The following is an 8186-nucleotide window of genomic DNA, read 5'->3' on the forward strand; positions in this document are numbered from 1 at the left end:
CTGCCAGGGAGAGCCCAAGCCCTCTGTGCACAGTAAGGGTTTTGCTCTTCCATCTTAAGTTGCAATACAGGATGTGACCAAAAGTATGTATTCTATCACCCTCTGTCGAGACCAGGTGGGGCAGTGATTCCTTATCTCCATGGGAAACATTATCTGCTAATGGGCCAGCTTTAAAACCAGGTGGGGCAGTCATCTTCTCCACAACCCATCCTCCCTCCAGGAAGATATCATCTGCTGCTGGGCCATTCAGTCCCACTGTATGACTGATAAAATTACATCATCCCACTGGGAGATGCTCCAGCCAGGGGAAGGAGCCAAGCCTTTCCTACCTAGATAAAAACCTGAGATTTTGGACAGCAAGATACCTTCTTTCCACTGGATTCCAGAGAAAAGCCAGACCTTTTCACATCATCCCTGGACCTTCAGAGGAAAACTGCACCTTCTCCAGGAGCTGAACCACATCTGCCACTGCAGGAGGATGCAGCCACCATTTAATGGGACTGCTGCCAATACCCTGACTGACATGGTGTCAGGCTATATTCGGACTCTGACAGTGTTTTTGGGATTGTTCTTTGTAATATTGTATTTCTATTTTAATTTTCCTAGTAAAGAACTGCTATTCCTTATTCCCTGATCTTTGCCTGTGAGCCCCTTAATTTCAAAATTATAATAATTTGGAGGGAAGGGATTTACATTCTCTATTTCAAAGAGAAGCTTCTGCCTTTATTGGCAGATACCTGTCCTTCAAACCAGAACATCATCTAACCCAAGCTGAACAGGTACAGCACAGCTGAGAGTCCTTCCAGTTTTTCCTCTTCCAACTTCCTCAAGTACTTCTAAGGCAGAATGCATGGGCATTGAACCTGAGGGTTCAGTTCCATGGTCTGTTTGATGTGACTAAACCATCTGCCTGCTTGTTTCTTTTCTGCATTTTCAGTTAGGTAAATTCACTGATCAAACCTTCTGTGCATCCACACAACATCTTGTGTTGGCACAAGTGAGAAAATGTGGCTGGGGCCAGAGAGCAGAAGGTTGAGCTATCCCTTCAAATAACATCCCAGATTTAGGTCAGCTCAAACCAGTTATGAAGCCAGAGCTTGATCTTCAAGGACTCATAGTCAGCTTCATGGATCTTGATTTCCAAGCAGTAAAATATTTTTTTCAACCACTGCCTATTTCAGTTTTGTTCCACACATTGTGGGGCTAGTAGCACATCCCTATATAAGGGAAATGTTAGGCATAGTAGATCAATGTTTGTAAGCAATAGTAGAAATTAACTCACATTCCTGAGGACCTGCAGATAATGGCACATAGCAGAGTGGTGATACACAGTAGGTAAAGAAGGGAAATCAGAGCCTTTCCTTGTTCCTATCTTCCATTTTCTTCAAGAGGAAAAATGATATGGATTTTCCTGTCTCACATCTGAAACACTGGGCTCACATTTTTGTTGCAATGTTTTAATGCAGTTCCTCTTAGAGATGAGATCACACTGCTGGATATTGAAACCTCATCAGGTGAGGAGCTGTAGTTGTTGACTGTGCTGTGAGAGAGATAGTGTGGTTATTATTATATAATAAAAGTACAAAAGTTATTAGATTGTATTAAACACCTTTTTTTTTTAATAATGAAATGCTAAAATAGAAGGAAACCTCCATTTGTTCCTATCTAATTTTTTTCTTCTGTGTGTTGAGCTCAGACTCTGGATGATTTGGAGTATGAAGTGTGATTTTTGGCATGTAAAAGACTGACAAATTAGTGCTACTATAGAAAAATAATAGAGGAAAGTACATCTTGATCCTCAAGTTGAGTTCTCTCCTACTCCAGGCAAACATGCAATTTTTTCTCTTTTGTAAGCATATCAAACTCAGTTGTTTGTTGATGAAAGCAAGGGGGAGAAGTAGAAAAAAAAACCCTGTAACATAGCTGAATGTTTCATTGTGTGTTAAACCATCATTCTTATTTTAATGTTAATTATTAGAAAGGCTGATAACAGGAGTTTGGGAAACATGTCAAAACAGAAGTGACAGGTAAAAGAAAATCCAAACAAAAAGCAAGATCACAAGCTTATATTCTTTTTTCAATATCACAGAATGGCTCTGAGATTTTTCTTCACTTCTTTCTTTCAGGTAGAATTTCTTAGCTCTAAGCACATGAAAATGGAAAGAGCAATTTTATATTATGCTTACAAAGGAACAGATTTATTGAGTACTTAGACCTGCTAAAGAAAATCACTTATCTAATCTAACCAATGTACTGTATGATCTTTTTTCAATAGCTAAGACCTCTGATGGAAAAATAGTTGAAATATAAATCCAGCAACTCAGATTCAGGAAAGAAAATTAAGGAGTTGTTCATGGCCTTCTGTTAGTCCCAACTGTTGCCTGGTAACTGTCTAAAAATTAACTGTGCATCACCTGGCTTCTAAGGACCATGGCATCACTGAAATCTTGGCATCTGATATGCCTTACATTGAAAAGCTGAACTTTATTTCTTGGTTGTGATTTTTTTTGTTATAATCAGGGAACTTACTCAACTACACAGCTAGATACTTATGGTAAAGTAATTTAAAATATTGTAAAAAATAATTTATAATACATATAATAAGCTACAAAATGAACTTATTTTAAACTATGGAAATTTCACACAATCTTTTTCTGACTTTGCTGTGTGTAATTCCATTCTTTCTTTGAGTGGTGTGGTATTTAATTTCTTTCTTATGTCTGCACCTACTGAGCTTCACCCAAGCTTTGCATGGGGCTGGAACTGAGAATAAAGTGCATTGACAGAAGATGTAGCAGGAATACTACTGAAATAGAAATGTAGTTACTATACCTGGATCATCAGATATACCTTGACCATATTTGTACATAAACTATTTTTAAAAAACTTTCCAGGTTGTTTGATGCTCTGTGTTGCACAAATTTTAGGGTCAATTTGTAAGTGCTATTTCAGTGGTAGTGCTGGGAAGAATGTGAAGATTTGGAAAAATATAGGTGAGAACACAAAACCTAAGCATTAAACTGAGTGGCACTTGTGTTCTGCAAATCATAGACTCATTTAGAATGGAAAACAGCCTCAAGATCTCCAAGTCCATCTAGAAGCTATTCCATTTAATTGAACAATTAACCTGGAACTGCAAGCTACTCCCCTCTTTTATGCTTTTGGCCACTTAACACTGAAGACCCTGCAGCAGAACTTATTTTGATGCATCAGAAAATCTGAGGTGATTTTAAAAAATCGTTCACTTACAGATGCTGTGTCAGGTTATTATGCAATACTTATCCTAACATTAATTTTCTATGCTTACAGTGCTCTCCTTTGCAGAACCTCAGAGTGTCCCACACACATCAGTTAATTAAGTTTCACAATACCCATGTGGGTGCATTGTTTTATTGTCTTAATTGAACAAAAGGGAGAAGAGAAACACGGAGAGATGAAGTGACCCAGACAAGGTCACTCTGTTAATTAAAACTTTGTTTCAGAAAAGAAGATAAGCACAACATAAGGTAAGTGAAGCAAAGTGAGGGTGAACTTACTATTGCTAAGGTTTATTTGCTATCATAGAACTAACTGAAAACTTTTAAAATTTGGTTTAGGCGATCTTCTAAAAGCAGAATCAGAGAATGCCAACTTCTATCACTGCCAATTTTATTCAGTTCTCCTGATTCTAGGAAGATCTTGACTGCTCTTCCTGTACTGCACTGATCTGAGTGGCAGCAGCTACCTAGAGGAAAAGCAGATAAATCTATAGGTGTGCTCTGAGTTGGAGTGTCCTTGGGCAAAATGGCAGAGGAGGGAGTCTCAGTAAACCAGTGAGAGATATGAGCCCTGCCAGGCTGTCACAGGGAATTCTCAGCCCCAGGGGCTGATAGACAGCCAAAGGAAGAGGCTCTCCAAAGTGCTTTTCAGACTGACAGGCTCACTGCCTGTGGGGTGGGTGTGAGACATCGTGTGATGCCAAGGAAATACATTAGGAAATCCTACAAGACTTTTTATGGGCTATTCAGGGGGGTGGGGAATGGGAAGGATCAAGGAAATCTGGGCAGAATTGAATGTACAAAGGTAAAAACAAAGTGGACAAAAGGAGCTGTTTATGTGTGACCAGTGGCTGGTCATCACTGCCTGGCCTGACTTCTCATTAAACTCAATTTCTTAACTATTTTATACAGGAACAGTGCATTCTGGAGACATGGAGCTACAGCAGCCTCACCTCTACTGAGCTCCTTGATTCCTCAACTGCTGGCAATAAATATGTATATGTTTGTAGATATCTTTATGTGTATCTCTGTGTCCGGATATGTGAGCCACTGTTTTTCCTGTGAGTATTCCTGTCACTCAGTTTCAATTTTCACGTGGCAAGAGGGGAGAAAACTGCAAATTATGGGCATTTGGGAAAGCCAGTCAGCCATCTCTGTTGACACCAAAGACCTCCTTACACAGCTGATCTATCTTTTTTCCGGAAAGGTGGCATCAAAGAACAAAGATAGTAATTTGTTTCAGGAAGGTCAAACCTATGGTCCTTCAGAAAGGTAAAAAGGCTTCATTCTGCAGCACTAGGAGCCAATCTTTTATATGGCTTATAAAGACTTCCAGACACTGCTTTCTAGCACTAGAAGTGACACTCATTTAAATACTTGGAGAATAACTTTTATCAGCAAGTTTTTTCTAACTTCAAACCTTCAAGAATGAGCAAGCTGAGTATATTTACATTTTCAGCCTTGCTCTTCATGAGCAAGGCAGGGAGTATGTTGGAAACAAAATGAAGAGGGCTTTTTTTCTCAAGAGGAAAATGAAAATCCAAATTGGGGTCAAAACCCAATAATCATTACTGTCTTGGAGCTGAGAAACCCATGTGTATCAGTATAAGCTCCTTTTTTGTGGATTCTTTGCACAAAATCACCGATGACAATCTATGTGATAGATAAATTACATCCCACTCATTTTGATTACAGCTTTCCATTTCTCTTTTGGAATGACTGCCCCAATACTTTCACATGAGTGAACTAAAGGACTAGAAAAGACAAACAGCTAAGGGGAAAATAACAAAGCAACAGAAATGGTGACAGTAAATTCATGTGGTGAGTAAAGAAGGGTCATTCCCCATCACTGTGTCAGCTGGTGCTGTGACATGAAATAGTTCCAGAAAAAATAAAGGACTGGGCCATTTCATACCAGTTCTGTGCTATGGGTAAATTTTTTATTTATGAAGCAAAGTCCTCAATTTACATCCCCTTTAGAATATCTGTTTGTTGCCATATAGTACATACAGTAATGCCTCTATAACACACGACCAGCTGAAAATAAGAATGAAACTTGTTATGAAACTGATGCAGACAAACTGGTTTCTGTTAGAAAAAGATAACCTTAGAGAAGAGCACCCCAAAGTCACACACCAAATCCTAGGACTGAGCTGTTAGAAAATACTTGTTTTGCAACAAACTGTGTAGAGCAGAGGCGCAGGGCAGGTCTGTGGAGTCACAGGGGGATGTCCCACAGCATCTCATGCTGAGCAGGATGCAAAAGCTGCACAATGGCTGCTCAGCCATGTCACTCCAGGACATTGTCTCTGATTCTCAGCAGGGGTTATGCTGGGGTGCCTCTCTGGCCCAATTCTGGTCCTTGGGAGTATGCCCATTGCATGGCACATGCTTCAGTAGGAATAGCCAGCAAAGCTGTGACCTACCCCCTGATTTTGTCCTGGTCATCAGCTGCTGCATTTATAATAAACCAAGGAGACCTGGAAAATCAGTGCTTGCATTAGCATTATGGCAATGGGCATCTTTGAAATTTAAGCTTATTATTATAATTTGTATGGTTACCTCCTGCTCTGGCAACACATGAATGAATTACTGATTAATTTTGCGAGTCTCAGTTTTCACTTTGCTATATTAATATTACCCATCACTAGTTCCTGGCAGGCTATTGTAGAACTCTGATGAAATTTGTCTAAATGGATTACAAAGTGATGAATCAAGGCCAAAGTTCCTGCACTACCTTTCTTAATTCTTGCTAGCATTTATAGCCACCTGATGTGGAAAACTAGCCTCTGTCCAAATGCAGCAGAGTTTGACTGTGAATGGCAAATGTAAAGGCATCTGATGAAAGCATGTTTGTTTTTTTGAAATGGGAAGATGCCATTTTCCTACACAAGCTTTTTGAAATACTGGTAAAAATGTTGGGACTACTGAAGGCCAAATTGTTGTTTACATGGGATCACTTTCTGAGGCAGCCAATTACCTACAAGCCATATGTCACAGCTCAGGAGACCTGGGGCAGGTGTATGTTGGAAGAACACACTGTTTCATCTGCCAAGTTTCTTTTAAATGTACATAGTATAAACAAGCCTGGAGTCCAGCTGGAGTGCCACAGCCAGTGTGGCAAAGCCGATGACTCTTTAATTTCTTATGGAAGCAATGGACAGAAAGTAACCCCAAAAGACTAAGGGAATTTATCAGATCCTGACAAAAAGAAGTTGATGTTTCCTGTTTAATACACTGAAGGCTTAGCAATGAAGATGTGGGGTTTGTTGAGAAGTCCATCTTGGGAAATGGTCAAGGGCATTTCTGTTCAGCATATGCTGAAAGCCAAACTCTCATCTTACAGATCATTTTGGTTTCCTTGAACTTGTCCTCTAGTTCCCCTGCCAGGAAATCACCCATGTTGGTGCAGATTTGTTCCCCAAAGTACCTCAGTAATACACAGCCAAAACTAGATTGATTTATACAAAGTTGACACCTAGGTAACACCTGGGCTTTGGGCAGTATCCTATGTTCATGGCAGTGTCTGAGAGAAGCAGTGTGAGGTGATTTTGATAATGATGTGAAAAAAATCTCCTTATTTGATATTTCTTAGTGAATCCTCTCTAGTATATGTCATGCACTTTCTGTCACAGAGATTGTCCTTATTCTGTTTATAATATGTGGTTTGATATATATGCAACTGATTTAATAGCTGTTTGAAAAAATGAGCATGTCAGCAATGAGTTATTCTTTGACATGGCTCTGTCCTGTAGACCTCATGTTCATTTATGAAATAGAAGGCCTTGTGCTCAAGCCAGCCTATTAATGTGGGGATAAATACATCTAGGACCATCAAAGAAATGCCAAGGATAGCTCCTTAAACTTGGTGATAATGCAGCTATTTGTAGCCCATGTTATTTTGGATTGTGTGAAGTGTTACCCTCTTTAAAGAAGATAATATGGCAATGGAGATTCACAAAACTGTGAAATTTGTGTCATGAACCCTTCCCCAAGGGCCTTGCACTTGTGTTAAATAAATGAGAACAGCTCGAGGGAGAACTGAGCTACAGCCACTTGCACTCAAACTGTAGCTACCTGAGGTTTACTGCCAAAATGAGACCAGTATCTTTGAAGGCTGGTCCTAGGTTCTAGATCTGTGTGAAATGGTAATAGGAAGATGAGGTGGAGAATGTGCTTGTTCAACTCTTATATGACAAACATGTTTGAAAGTGCATGGAAATTGGAAATGGAATTATATTGAGAAAACTGAGAAAAGTTCTTGAAGCTGATGGAGTGTCTGTATTCAGAAAGGATTAATCTGTTGCATAAAAATTGAATGGAGAAAACACAGATTAAGTGCTGCTTTCAAAAAAGGGGACTTGGAGTTTGCCATGAGCCACAAGTCAATATTTTTAGGCTCTGTCATAAGAAAACCAAGTGTTGGGTTGGGACATAAAGAGGGATCCCTGGAAATAATTTTCCTATTCAGAATGGATAGTGTTTAGTTTGGAAAGCTGTATTTTGAGAAAGATGTGGAGGAATTGCAAAAGGTTTCTGAATGATGTAGCCTAAAAGTGACAGATGAATGAATTGTTATAGTTTATGCCAGAAAAGAAAATGCAAGGAGATTATATGACAGCAGTCTTCAAGTATGGAAAATACAGTTGTAGAGGAGAAGACAGAGTGTTGTCTTTTATTTTCTCTCTATAAACAGAATAAACAGCAGTGGGCTTTACTTCCAGAGAGAGGAAATCAAAGAAAGAAGGAGTCCTTAAGGCTTTTTCAACAGTAAGAATTAACCTCTCTTCCAGCAGTGGGTACCTACTGGTAATGTCTGGTACAATCCTAGAGCAGAGTCATGGAAAAGCCTTACACCAGTGGTACTCACTCCTGCTAGCAACTTGACATCAGGGCTACATCCCACTACAGACAACTCATTTTGGCAAA

The sequence above is a fragment of the Erithacus rubecula genome (assembly GCF_903797595.1).
Source record: "Erithacus rubecula genome assembly, chromosome: 1".
Lineage (NCBI taxonomy): Eukaryota > Metazoa > Chordata > Aves > Passeriformes > Muscicapidae > Erithacus > Erithacus rubecula.